Source organism: Phacochoerus africanus, chromosome 4, assembly GCF_016906955.1.
Source record: "Phacochoerus africanus isolate WHEZ1 chromosome 4, ROS_Pafr_v1, whole genome shotgun sequence".
Classification (NCBI taxonomy): domain Eukaryota; kingdom Metazoa; phylum Chordata; class Mammalia; order Artiodactyla; family Suidae; genus Phacochoerus; species Phacochoerus africanus.
The window spans coordinates 57,990,014-58,005,205 of record NC_062547.1 but is presented as its reverse complement, the minus strand read 5'-3'; the positions used below and the strand labels follow the sequence as shown (position 1 = coordinate 58,005,205).

The 15,192-nt window shown below is 36.6% G+C and overlaps 1 protein-coding gene and 1 pseudogene across 1 annotated transcript in view; one reads left to right on the top strand and one right to left on the bottom strand.

The window, feature by feature from the left end:
• Positions 1-15,192, top strand: part of GCSAML (germinal center associated signaling and motility like) — a 51,650-nt gene that overhangs the window by 32,631 nt on the left and 3,827 nt on the right. The gene's annotated exons all lie outside the window — the stretch shown is intronic.
• On the bottom strand, positions 3,519-4,089 carry LOC125123880 (AP-3 complex subunit sigma-1-like; annotated as a pseudogene).

Sequence of the window (15,192 nt, the reverse complement as noted above, 5' to 3'; positions counted from 1 at the left end):
TCCATCCTCTAATCTGAAGTAAGTATCTTGTAGAAAGCATGTATACAGGTCTTATGTTTATATCCATTCAGCCAGGCCTTGTTTTTTAATTGAGCATTAATCCATTTGCTAAGGTAATTATTGATATTTATATGCTTATTGCCATTTTGTTAATGTTTTGGTTTTGTTTTTGTAGGTCTTTTTTCTTCCTTTCCGCTTGTGTCCTCTTTTCTTGTGATTTGATGACTATATTTAGTTTTGTGTTTGGATTGCTTTTCCTTTTTTTGTGTGTATCCATTGTAGATTTTTAGTTTGTGTTTATCATGAGGTTTTGACATAGCCATACACACACAAGGTTTTTTAAAATTGCTGGTCTCAATTTCTAACGCCTTTCCAATATTCTGCATTTATACTCTCTTCTCATGATTGTTGGTTTTTATATTATATTTATGTGTGGATGTTTTCCTATGTTTACTGTTTGTTTGCCTTTACCAGTGAGCTTTCACGTTCATAATTTTCTTGTTTCTAGCTGTGGCTTTTTCTTTCCCACCTGTGGAAGTTTGTGTAGGATTGTTGCAAAGCCGGTTTTGTGGTGCTGAATTCTCTTAGCTTTTGCTTGTTTTTAGAGCTTTTGACTTCTCTTTCAAATATGAATGAGAGCCTTACTGGGCATAATATTCTTGGCTGGAGGCTTTCCCCTCTCATCACTTTAAATATAATATGCTACTCCCTTCTGGCCTGCAGAATTTCTGTTGAAACATCAGATGGTAATTTTATGGGGATTCCCTTGTATGTTATTTGTGGCTTTCCCTTGTTGCTTTTAGTCTTTTCTCTCTGCATTAACTTTTGTTAGTTTGATAAATATGTATCTTGCCATTTTTTTTCTTGGTCTATCCTGTATGGGACTCTTTGTGTCTCTTCAACCTGAGTGTTCCCTTTTCTACGATAGGGAAGTTTTGGCCATTATCTCTTACAATATTTTCTCAGGCCTTTTCTTGGTCTCTTCTCCTTCCAGCACCCCTATAATGTAAATGTTGGGGTATTAAATGTTGTCCCAGAGATCTCTTAGACTGTCCTCATTTCATTTCATTCTTTTTTCCTTATTATGTTCAATGGCAGTGATTTCCACCAGTCTGTCTTCCACTCATTCATTTTTCTGACTCACTTATTCTACTGTTGATTCCTTCTGGTTATATTTCATTTCAGTTATTGTTTTATTTACTGCTGTTTCCTTGTTCTTCATATTCTTGAACTTTGTTAAACATTTCTTATATCTTTTTGGTCTGTGTCTCCATTCTCTTTCTGAGACCTTGGACCATCTTTACTATCATTATTCTAAATTCTTTTTCAATTGGATTACCTATCTCCACCTCACTTAGTTGTTCTTCTAAGTTTTATATTATTCTTTCATCTGGAACATATTTCTCTGCCATCTCACTTGACCAACTTTCTGTGTTTTTGGTTTCCATTTCACAGGCTTCAGGAATATAGTTATTCTTTCTTCTAGTGTCTGCCCTCTGGTGGTTGAGCTTTTTACAGGGACTTGTGTAGGCTCCCTGGTTGGAGGACCTCTTGCCTGCCCAATGATCTGTGGATATGGGTCTGGGTTCCTCTGGTGTGTAGGGCTATGTTAAATTGTATGTTTATAGATAAGGTGGCTGTGGGCTCAGTAAAACTTTAGGCAACCTGTCTTCTGAGGAACTGGTCTATGTTCCCACTTTGTTGGTTGTTTGGCCTGAGGCTTCATGGCACTGGAGCTTTCAGGTTTTTGGGTGAGGCCAGGTCTCAGTGTCAAAAGATGATCTATTGGAAAGCTCACACTGATGAAATTTCCCTGGGTCCACCATGACCAGTGTCCTTGTTCCACAGCAATCCAGGGCCGAGCCCTGCTTCCTAAGGAGGCCCTCCAAGACCCACAAGTATGTCTGGTCCAGGCTTCTGTGGATCATTGCTTTGCTCTGGGTTCTAGTGCACATGACACCTTGTGTGTGCCTTCCACGGGGAAATTCTCTATTTTCCCCCGTCCTGCTTTTCTTCAGAAGCAAATGTTCTGTGTCTCCTCCTATTAATGCTAACCCCTCCAGTCTGGGGAACCTGATGTGGAGCTCAGAACTCTCATTCCTTCTGAAGAAACTCTGTGACATAATTATTTTCTAGTTTGTGAGTTTCCCACCCACCAGATATGTGATGATTATCTTGTGAAATCTCCCCTTCTACGATCTCATTGTAGCCTCTTTGTCTTTGGGTATAAAAAATATATATTTTTTGGTAGGTTCCAGTCTTTTTTTGTTGATGGATGTTCAGAAGTGTTGTGATTTTTGTGTTTTAGTGAGAATAGGTGACCTCAAGCCATACTCCTTTATCTTGTCTCCAATATTGAAAGCTTCTTTAAAGAATCATCTGGCCTCATTTTTTGGAACATTGCATTTATCAATCACCTCTAAGCTTACAGTTGCTTCCTTCTGGTACTACCACTCCACTGAACACATTCAATGGGCTACAAGTAATGCATTTTACCAAACACCATCACAGTCATAACTAGAATAACATATTTAAAAAATCATCATAAATGCATTGCACATAAAATCATTGCATTTGTATTAATATATTTATTTAAAATTTTATTTGCTATTTTGCACTAAACCAAGGTATAAAATTTATTTCTAGCTATGTGTCATGTTTAAAAAGTTGAATGCCTCTGTCAAAAAATTGTGCAGACTCTAAAGGACAGTTTTTTAATCTTAATCTCAATCACTCTATATCTAGAATTTACAAATGTTGCTTAACATCTCACTCCTGAAATTCTTCCTTCCTCCCTTTGACGCTACACCCTATGTTTGTATCCTCAATCACTGAACACCCCTCTTCTATCTGATACTACTTTTCATCCAGTATATCTAAAATGCTGGTGCTTTTATTGATCCAAACTTAGAGACTTTTTAATCTATGAAGTGTTTGTGTATGATTAATTTTATTTCTTCTAAGCCTTGGTACAATTTTATGGGGAAAGACATCCATGGGATATTATATTTATTGTAAATAACTTTTTTTAGAAGTCCAGTTACCTTGGAGTGTATTTAAACTAAAAGAAAAAGGTAATAATATTTTGTTGTAATACATACTTGGTTCTTTAAACAATTGTGACAAATGACAGAAAGAATGAAGGAAAGCTGCCCTTATGATCTATACAAAACACCAGTATTTTTGGTTGTACATAATTAAAATAAATTTCTCACACACTTCAAAATACCATAGTAGCCAATACATAAAGGCATGCCTTATGTGGCCATAGGAATACAGTTTAGAAAAGAAAGAAAAAAAATAACACTTTGAACTACTCAATTTCTTCAAAATCACTGAGAAAGAAAAGCTATGCTGAATTTCCATACAGATTTTACATAAGTTCCATATAGTACCTTAATTTAAATCCAAGAGCAAGAGTTAAAATTCTCCTCCTCTATTTTTGGTAAACAAATGCATAGAAAACTTAAAGGACTTTTCCACCTAGATTTTTACCTGGGAATGACCTTTTAAATTTTTTACTTAAAAGAGGGTATAATGATGTCAGTATAAATGTTACTGTTTCTTGGGATCTCAGGAAGATTCATATTCTTTATAGCTGATACAGAACAGGCTGGTGCTCCTTCTAAGCTAGCCTCAGATTTCTCCAGTTTATTTTGTGCTTCAGTTTGTGTAACAATCTCATTCATGTTGGTCTCCAATACCATTCCTCCCATCACCATTTCTTCAAGAACATTGTGACCTTATCTACATGGCAAGTTAAATCCAAGCAGACATTTTCAAAACACTTGTCTAATGTTTCCACAAATACTTGAATTAGATCCAAAATGGCCAAGTTCACCACATTATAAAGAATACACACAGAAAACAAAATATTATGTAGCATAATGTTTATAAATCAGCTTGTTGTCAGATGCTCCAATTATTAATCTTCCTTCCAGGAAATTACAAACATTCTCATTTCTCATAGATAAAAAAATGGAATGTCTCCCTGACGATTTGTTGTTGTGTATCTTCACTGTAGGGCTGGTAGAACTTGGAGAATTGCAAATTCCCATGGTTATTAAAGATGAGGCACAACTTGATCATGTGTGAGCCAGGACCACTGTGTGGGAGTCAGGAGCCAGGGCAATGGTGGGCACATGAGGCTTGTCTCCAGATCTTGGTGGCAATTCTTCCCCACCTGACCCCCAAAGCTCACAGTAAATAACTTTTCTTACATGCAGATTCAAATACTTTTGTAGTTATACTATTTATGTATTATGTTTCGTCTTTTCAGATCACATTACATTTCTCATAAAATTTGTCCTTTTCAATTAAGATTCCAAGGTGCTAAACTTAAAATTGTTAATCATATCCTTGTCTAGGGTTAATGTTTGCAGGTTCTATAGTGATGCCCTCTTTTTTATTCCTAACATTGCTATTGAAGGGGCTGGGGAGAGAAAGAGCAAGAGAGAACCCTTTCTATCTACTATTTGGTCAATAACTTTTACTAAAATTCATTTATTTCCAATATATTATTATGGAATAAAATTTCATTTGCCTTACTTTTTTATTAAAGTATAGTTGATTTACATTATTATATAAATCTCTGTGCACAGCAAAGTGACCTAGTCATTTATAATGAATATATATAAATTCTTTTTCTCATGTGGTCCTCCATAATGTTCTAGTCCAAGAGAATGGACAAAGTTCCCTGTGCTATACAGTGGGGCCTCATTGACTCTCCATTCTAAATATAATAATTTGAATCTATTAACCCCAAATTTTTGGTGTATCCCACTCCATCACACCTCTCCCTTGGCAACCACAAGTCTGTGACTCTGTTTTGCTTTGTAGATAGGTTTATTTGTGCCATATTTTAGATTCTATGTATAGGTGATATCATATTGTAATTGTCTTTCTCTTCCTGATTTACTTCATTCACTATGAGAATCTCTACTTCCATCCATGTTGCTGCAAATGACATTATTTCATTAATTGTTATGGCTGAGTAATATTCCATTATGTATATATACCACATCATAATACATTCATCTGTGAATGGACATTTCAGTGTTTCCATGGCTTGGCTGTTTTGAATTGTGCTGCTATGAACATAGGGGTGCATGTATCTTTTTTAGTCTTTTATTTACATAATTTTTTTCTACTGTACAGTATGGTAACCCAGTTACACTTACATGTATACATTCTTTTTTTCTCACACTACATGTTCCATTCATAAGTGACTAGACAGAGTTCTCAGTGCTACACAGCAGGATCCCATTGCTAATCCATCCTGAAGGCAACATTCTGAATCTATTTACCCCAAGCTCCCAGGCCCTCCCCCTCCCTCCCCCTTCCCCTCCCACTTGGCAACAACAAGTCTATTTTCCAAGTCCATGATTTCTTTTCTGTGGAAAGGTTCATTTGTTCTGTGTATTATATTCTAGGTATGTGATATACGATATTTATTTTCTCTTTCTGATTTACTTCACTCAGAATGAGTGTCTCAAGTTCCATCCACGTTGCTGCAAATGGCATTATTTCCTTCTTTTTTATGGCTGAGTAGTATTCCATTGTGTATATATAAACACATCTTCCTAATCCAACAGTCTGTTGTTGGACATTTGGGTTGTTTCCTTGTCTTGGCTATTGTGAATAGAGCTGCCATGAACATGCACATGCATGTATATTTTTTAAGGAGAGCTTTGTTTGGATATATGCCCAAGAGTGGGATTGCTGGGTCATATGGTTGTTCTATGTATAGTTTTCTAAGGTACCTCCATACCATTCTCCATAGTGGCTGTACCAGCTTACATTCCCACTAAGAGTGCAGAAGGGTCCCCTTTTCTCCTCACCCCCTCTAGCATTTGTTATTTGTGGACTTATTAATGATGGCCATTCTGACAGCTGTGAGGTAGTATCTGGTGGTAGTTTTGAGTTGCATTTCTCCAATAATCAGGATGTTGAGCATTGTTTTGAGTGCTTGTTGGCCATCTGTATATCTTCCTTGGAAAATGTCTATTCAAGTCTTTTGCCCATTTTTCCATTGGGTTGTTGGCTTTTTTGCTGTTGAGTTGTATAAGTCGCTTGTATGTCCTAGAGATTAAGCCCTTGTCACTCGCATCATTTGAAACTATTTTCTCCCATTCTATAAGTTGTATTTTTGTTCTTTTTTCTTTCTTTTGATAAGGTCCCAGTGGTTTATTTTTGCTCTTATTTCTGTTGCTTTGGGTGAAGGACCTGAGAAACCACTTCTAAGGTTGATGTCAGAGAATGTTTTGCCTATGTTCTCTTCCAGGAGTTTGATGGTGTCTTGTCCTATATTTAAGTCTTTCAGCCATTTTGAGTTCATTTTTGTGCATGGTGTGAGGTTGTTTTCTAGTTTCATTGATTTGTATGTAGCTGTCCAGGTTTCACAGGAATACTTGCTGCAAAGACTGTCTTTTTCTCATTTTATATTCTTGCCTATGTCAAAGATTAATTGGCCATAGGTATCTGGGTTTATTTCTGCATTCTCTATTCTGTTCCATTGGTCAGTCTGTCTGTTTTGGTACCAGTACCACACTGTCTTGATGACTGTGGTTTTGTAACATTGCCTGGTCTTGGAGAGTGATGCCTCCAGCTTGGTTTTTGAATTTTTTTGGTGATTCTGGGTCTTTTGAGGTCCCATGTAAATTTTTGTATTGTTTGTTCTAGTTCTGTGAAAAATGTCATGGGTAATTTGATAGGGATTGCATTGAATCTGTAGATTGCTTTGGGTAGTATGGCCATTTTTACAATATTAATTTTTCCAATCCAGAAGCATGGAATATCTTTCCATTTCTTTACATCTTCTTTAATTTCCTTGATTAATGTTTTATAGTTCTCAACATATATGTCCTTTACTTCCTTGGTCAGGTGTATTCCCAGGTATTTGATTTTTTTGGGGGTGCAATTTTGAAAGGTATTGTATTTTTGTACTCCTTGTCTAATATTTCATTGTTAGTATACAGAAATGTAACCGATTTCCGAATGTTAATCTTAAATCCTGCTACTTGGCTGAATTTGTTGATTAATTCAGGAAGTTTTTGGGTTTAGTCCTTAGGGTTTTCTATATATAGTATCATGTCATCTGCATACAGTGACAGTTTTACCTCTGCTCTTCCTATTTGGACGCCTCTTATTTCTTTTGTTTGTCTGATTGCTGTGGCTAGGACTTCCAATACTGTGTTGAATAACAGTCGTGACAGTAGGCATTCTTGTCTTGTTGCAGATTTTAGTGGGAAGGCTTTCAGCTTTTCTCCATTGAGTGTTATATTTGCTGTGGGTTTGTCATAAATGGCTTTGATGATGTTCAGGAATGTTCCTTCTATATCCACTTTGGTGAGAGTTTTGATCATGAATGGATGCTGGACATTGTCAAGTGGTTTTTATGCATCTATTGAGATGAGTATGTGGTTTTTAACTTTTCTTTAGCTAATGTGGTTTATGACGTTGATTGATTTGTGAATGGTGAACCATCCTTGTGCATCTGGGATGAATCCCACGTGGTTGTGTTGTACAATCTTTTTGATATGTTGTTGGATTCTGTTGGCTAAAATTTTGTTGAGAATTTTTGCATCAAAAACATTGAAGTTATTGGCTGATAATTTTCTTTTTGTTGTGGTATCTTTATCTGCCTTTGGAATTAGGGTGATGGTGGTGTCATAGAAGGTCTTTGGGTGTGTTCCATTTTCTGCAACATTTTGAAGAAATTTAAGGAGGATGGGTATAATTTCCTCTTTGTATGTTTGCTAGAATTCACCTGTGAAACCATCTAGTCTGTGACTTTTATTTGTAGAGAGTGCTTTTATGATATATTGCATTTCATTTCTAGTGATCAGTATACTTGGGTGATCTATTTCTTCATGATTCTGTTTTGGCAGGCTGTCTCTAGAAAGTTGTCCATTTCTTCTAGATTATCAATTTTGTTGGCATACAATTGTTGATAGTATTCTCTTATGGTTTATGTATTTATGCAGTTTCTGTTTTGACTTCTCCTTTTTCATTTCTTATTTTGTTTATTTTGTTTTTTTTTCTCTCCTCTTCTTGGTGAGTCTAGCCTTAGGTTTGTCAATTTTGTTTACCTTTTCAAAGAACCAGCTCTTGGTTTGATTGATTTTGCCTATTGTTTTTTGAATCCCTACTTTATTGATTTCCTCGTTGATCTTTATGTATTCCTTTCTTATGCTGACTTTAGGTTTTGTTTGTTCTTGTTTTTCTAATTCATTTAGGTGGTGGGTTAAGTTGTTGATTTTAGATCTTTCTTCTTTTTTGAGGAAGGTCTGTATTGCTATGAACTTCTTTCTGAGCACCTCTTTTGTGGCATCCCATAGATTTTGAGAGGTTGTGCCTTCATTATCATTTGTCTCAAGGTATTTTGTAATTTCCTTCTTGATTTCCTCAAAAAACCATTGTTTTTTTAGTAGCATGTTGTTTAGTCTCCATGTTGTTGGTTTTTTCTCATTTTTTTTCTGGTGGTTGATTTCTAGTTTCATGCCATTGTGGTCAGAGAAGATACTTGAAATAATTTCTGTACTCTTAAATTTGTGGAGGTTAGCTCTGTGATCAGTTCTTAAGAATGTTTCATGAGCATTTGGGAAGAATATATAATTTGAATTTTATGCATGTAATGTCCTGAAAATATTGTCTAACTTTTCTATTGTTTCCTTTAGGATCTCTGTTGCTTTGTTGATTTTCGTTTTTACAAATGGAAGCACATTCTTATTTTTTTATTTTTGAAATTTTATTTTATTATTTTTTGCAGAATAAAATACATATATTTAAACACAATTACATTCACACAGATTATTATATCATGGATCTTAAGAAAGAGATTAAGTGACTCCCACTGGAGAGGTGGAATGGAAAATATGCTTAGACAAATAGGAAATTTATTCTATACTTTACCCCATTTTTTGATGGCTTTCGTCTTTACTACTTAGTATTATCTATTACATTTCAATTTTTCTTTAAAAATTAGCATTGTATTAAAATTGTGTATATTATGCAACTAAAATTTATAAAGAAGAAAGCCTTATATACCATTAAATATTTTATATAGCATAATAAAAAGAATAACTTAACTGGTAAGAATAACAAAAATAATACACCCTCTGAAAATAAGTAAAATATAAAATGCATAAATTGGTTAAAAAACAAAGTAACTATATAAATATGTCCTCACAATTTGTTACATCTTATTGATTCTTCCATATAGGCATTACACACCACTCCAGGTGATGTGATAAACAAGACATTATAGACCTTACATTGTACCATGGAGAGAAATGGTTATTAATAGTACAATTGTAGAACTGTATTATTTAATTGTACAGTGGCATTGTTTAATTATAATTATCATAAATTCTTTGATGGAGAGGAAATCAGAATCATTTCTAAGAAGACTTCAGCCTCCCAAGAATGATGTCAAATGACCCCCTTCATGGTGGATTATGCACTTATCTACTATGAGATATATTTCTTCTTCAGAGATTCCTTGTTTGTGTATCACTTGTAGATTTTTGGATTGCAGTTATTCTGAAGTTTTGATATAAGAGTCTATATGTACATGAGATTGTTTTAAGTTGTTGTTCTCTTAATTGCAAGTTCATCTCCAGTGTCCCGCATTTGTACCCACCTCTTCTCATGATTTCTGATTTTGGTGGTATAATTGTGCATGGATGATTTCGTATCTTTACTGCATATAGACCTTTCCTGGTGAGCCTTGTCATTTGTGGAATTTTTGTTTCCTGTTGCTGTCTTTTCTTTTCTGCCTAGAGAAGTTCCTTTAGTATTTGTTGTAAGGCTGGTTTAGCGTTGCTGAATTCTCTCAGCTTTTGCTTATCTGTGAAGGTTTTGATTTCTCCTTGAAATCTGAATGAGAGGCTTGCTGGGTAGAGTAATCTTGGTTGGAGGTTTTTTCCTTTCATCACGTTAAGTATATCATGCCACTCCCTTCTGGCTTGCAGAGTTTCTGCTGAACAATCTGCCAATAACCTTATTGGGGGTTCCCTTGTACGTTACTTGTTTCTTTTCCCTATCTGTTTTCAAGATTTTCTCTTTGTCTTTAACTTTGGTCATTTTGATTATATGTGTCTCAGTGTATTCCTGCTTGGGTTTATTTTATTTTATATTCCTGGATTGGAGTGAGTGGTTCCTTTCCCATGTTAGGGAAATTTTCGGCTATTATCTCTTGGAATATTTTTTTCTGTCCCCTTCTCTTTCTCTTCTCTTTCTGGCATCCCTATAATATGGATGTTGGAGCGTTTAATGTTGTCCCAGAGTTCTCTGAGACTCTCTTCGTTTGTTTTCAATCTTTTTTTCTCTTTTCTGTTCTGCATCCATAATTTCCACTAATCTGTCCTCCACCTCGCTTATTCGTTCTTCTGTCTCCTGTATTCTGCTGTTAGCTGCTTTTAGTGAATTTTTTATTTCAGTTATTGCATTTTGCATCTCTTCTTAAGTTTTATATCTTGTGTCTCTTTGGTCAGTGTTTCCTGTAAGTTATCCATCTTTGCCTCCAGTTTACTTCCAGTGTCTTGCATCATCTTCAGCATCGACAGTCTAATGTCTTTCTTCCTGGAGGCTGAGAATCTCCTCATCACTTAGCTGATTTTCCGGGGTTTTCCCTTTCTCCCTCATCTGAGTTATAGTTCTTTGTCTTTTTATTTTGATAGGTTTTTGGTGTGGTGACCTTTTTGCAGAGAGTAGAATTGTAGCCTCTCTTACTTCTGATGTCTGCCCCCTGTGGCTGAAGTCGGTGTGGGGGGCTTCCTGTGGGCTTCCTGATGGGAGGGGCTGTTGCCTGCCCCCTTGTAGGTGGAACTGATCCTAATCCTTCTGGTGGGTGGGGCTTAGTCTCTGGATGGGATTAGAGGCAGCTATGTGCCTGAGGGGTCTTTAAGGAGCCTGTTTACTGAGGGGCAGGGCTGTGATCCCACCTGGGTTGTTGTTTGCCCTGGGGCTTGTCTGTGCTGACTGATGGGTGGGGCCAGATTTTCCCAAAATGGCCACCTCCAGAGAAAGGCATGCTGCAGCTGAATATTCCTGAGAGCTTTGCCTTCAATGCCCTTCCCTCACAACAAGCCACATTCACCCCTGTTTTCCCAGGATGTCCTCTAAGGACTGCAGTCAGGTTTGACCCAGATTCTTATGGAGACCTCGCTCTGCCCTGGGACCTAGTGCACGTGAAAGTCTGTGTGTGCCTTTTAAGAAGGGGGTCTCCATTTCCCCCAGTCCTGTGGAGCTCCTGCACACAAGCCCCACTGGCCTTCAATGCCGGATGCTCCAGGGGCTCTTTCTCCCAGTGCCAGATTCCAGCATGTGAGGGTTTGATGTGGGGCTCAGAACTCTCACTCCTGTAGGTGAGTCTCTGTGAACCACTTAGTTTTCAGTCTGTGGGGCTTCCCACCTGGGAGGAATGGGGTTGTTTATATTGCAAAATCGCCCCTCCTGCCTCTTGATGTCCCTCCTCTCTTTCTTCTGGAGTAGGATGTCTTTTAAGGTTTCTGGTCCATTTGGGTGGAGATTGCTCAGCTTTTAGTTGTGAATTTTGTTGTTTTTATGAGAGAAGTAAATTTGTTGTTTTTCTGCCTAGAGATCTGTCCATTGATGTGATTGAGGTGTTAAAGTCTCCTATTATTATTGTAGTCCCTCAACTTCTCCTGTTATGTCTGTCAGTATTTGTTGTATGTATATTGGTGCTCCTGTATTTGGGGTATATATATTGATGATTGTAATATCCTTTTCTTGAATGGATACTATAACCATTAAATAGTGTCCTTCTTTGTCTTTCTTTATGGCCTTTGTTTTAAAGTCTATTTTGTCTGATATGAGGATTGCAACTGCTGCTTTCCTATCTTGTCCATTGGCATGAAATATATTTTCCCTTCCATTTGCTTTCAATCTATATGTGTCCTTTACCCTAATGCGAGTCTCTTGTAGGCAGCAGATTGAAGGTTTTTGCTTTTGTATCCAATCTGCCACTCTGTGTCTTTTGATTGGAGCATTCAGACCATTGAGTTTTAAGATGATTATTGATATATATGCATTTATTTCCATTTTAAACTTGATTTCCAATTTATTGTATATGTCTCTTTGCTTCCTTTATTTTTTGGGTTGGATGATTTCCATTTATTTTATACTTGAATTCTTTTCATTTCATTTTTTGTGAATGTAATGTTTGGTTTTGATTTGCGGTTGTCCTGTTTTTTAAGTATGTTAACCCCTTCCTATATCAGCTTGCTTTACCCTGATAAACATATAGGCTCAAACGCATCCTTAAAAAAATGAAAAAGAATCTAAATTTTCTCATTTCCCTTGCCCACATTGTATGATTTTGATGTCTTTTTCTTTTTAACATCTTCATGTTTAGATCTATATGCTGGCTTAAAGTGACTGCTTTCCAGTTGTGTTTTCCTCCATCTTAGATCTCTCTCTCTCTCTTTTTTAATTTAGAGAAACCCTTTCATTATTTCTCTTAGAATGGGTTTTGTACTGATGTATTCTTTTGGCTTTTGTTTGTTGGAGATATTCTTTATTTCCCCTTCTATTTTAATTGATATTATTGCTGGATAGTGTAATCTAGGTTGCATATTTTTTTCCTTTCAGTGTTTTAAGTATATCTTGCCACTCCCTTCTGGCCTGCAGTATGTCTGTAGAGAAATCAGCTGATATCCTTACTGGGGTTCCCTTATAATTAATGCTTGCTTTTCTCTTGGTGCCTTTAGAATCCTCTCTTTATCTTTAACCCTCGCCATCTTTATTATAATATGTCTTGGTGCAGGCCTGTTAGGGTTCACCTTGTTTGGGGCCCTCTGTGCCTCCTTCACCTTGATGTCAGTTTCCTTTAGATTTGGAAAGATTTCAGCCATGATTTCTTCAAATATATTTTCAATCCCCTTTCCTTTTTCTTTTCCTTCTGGAATTCCTCTTATGCATAGATTGGTGTGCTTTATATGATCCCATAGGTCTCTTATATTATTTTTCCATTTAGTCTTCTGTCTGCTGTCCTGATTGTGTGATTTCCATTTTTCAATCTTCTACATCACTCATGCCTTCCTTTGCATTATTCATTCTGGTCTTTATTGCCTTTTGCTCAGTTTGTATATCTGCAAATAAAATTTTCTGGGTTTTTTTTGGCTCCTCCTTTTATTGTCCAGTTCCCTTTCCAAGGGAATCTGCATTACTGTTCATATCCTCTCTTAATTCCTTTAGTATTTTCACAATCTCCCTTTTGAACTAAAAGTCTGTAAGACTGCAGAGGTCTGTTTTATTGTTGACTGCTTTAGGTGAGTTCTCTTGTTGCTTTAACTGGGAATGGTTTCTGAGCTTCTTCACCTTGCTTGTGTTTTTTTCTGTGAGTTTAGGGAAGCTATACTGTAGTCTTGTAAATCTATTTCTATGCAATAACACCCCTTTTTGTTTTTTGGGGGGTTACTCTTTGTCTTTGGTGTGGGAGTTTGGATCTTTGATGTCTCTTTCTTGGTGTCAGCAGGTTGTTACCCTGGGATACTCAGTATATTTTCAGGGAGAAAGAGGGAATGGGTAATGCCAACAATCACTGCCTGGTCATTGGGTTCTCAACAGAAGCAAAGACCTGTGATGCCCTTGCGGTGATTGGGGCTGCAAGTGGTGCCTGTTCACTGACCCCTATTGGTATCAGGACACTGCCACCACTGGAGCTAGAGATAAATGTGGTAGTTCTCCCTACCACATGTAAACCACCTCATACTGCTTAGCTCCCTCAGGATGTGCTGCACAAGAGCTCTTAGTTGCAGTTATGAAAATATCTAAGACCCAGCCATCCTTTACTAAGGTCATAAAGGGAATTTAAATGCAAAAGTGATCAAAATGACCATCTCTGCATTTTTTGATATTCAAGTCAATAATTTCCTGATTTCCTTAAGGAAGTTGTATTGCTGTTAGTTCTTGAATTTACTTTCCATTTGGACCATGCCCACATGACAGGTTAGGATAGTCTATGTGATGATGCTGCAAGTGGGTAACATACCTCTTTTCACCAATGTTTTCAAGTCATGGTGAAATTCATAGTATGTGTTTATGGACACTTTCAGCACATTATGACATAGATAGAGTTAAAAAACAAAAGATTCTTTCAGGACGGTTTCCTTGGTTCTTTGATGACCTCTTGAACCACAAATCTAACAGGATGATTGTGTCATATTCTTTGTTTATGTGCTTCAGAAAAGAATAAGATCATGGATCAGTCTTTATATTCCTTAGTATTTTCCCAAAATTCTGTTAAAACAGTCATTTAGGCTAATGTCTTCCACTCAGGTGACCACAGATAAACTTTATTATGCCTTTTGCCATATGTACAATGTATCACTTGTATCTGATTTTTTTAGTACTCATGGGATCCATTCTGCTTCTAAACTAAACCAGGTGATGTAACTAAGCCCGGATTCTCATACGCTTGGGTGTTTGTTGCTTTAACCATTCCTGGTACCAACAGTTGTTGTTCAGTCATAATTATTGGATTGGATTTCAGAAAAGACATGACAGTCTACAAGTGGCTTATGCAACATTAAAAGGTGCTACCAGATTTACCAAACAAACAGCAAGAAAAATTTGCATTTCAGAAATAATGCAATACTCACCATATGTTGTCTCATGGACTTGCAGAAAAGAAGGTTTTATTTGCCATTTTCTGGATGTCTGGGGCAAGGATGAGAAGGTTATATTAATATATTTACTTAAATATCTTATGTTCTTAAATATTTAGATATTTTCATTTTTTTCTTTATAATGAGGAATACATGTGTGGTAAGTAGAATATAGGCCCCAAAAGATATCCAGGTTTGAATTTTTTTTAATATCAAAAGGAAATTTGCAGAGGTAATTAAAGGCCTTGAGGTGGGAGAGTACCCTGGATTGTCAAGGTGAACACAATGTAAACACAAAGTTTCTTAAAATGTAGAAGAGAAAAGCAGAAAGGGCAGTGTCATAGTGAGAAAAACTAAAACGGCCATTGCTGTTTGAAGCACTGGAGAGAGCATTCATACCAAGGGTATAAGGGAAGCCTATAGAAGCTGGAAAGGGCAAAGAATTATGGTATCCTCTAGAGCCTCCAGAAAAGAATGCAACCTGGTCAATCTTGATTTTAGCCCAGTGAGACTTATTTCAGAATTTTGACATCCTGAAGTGCAAGATAACATACTGGCC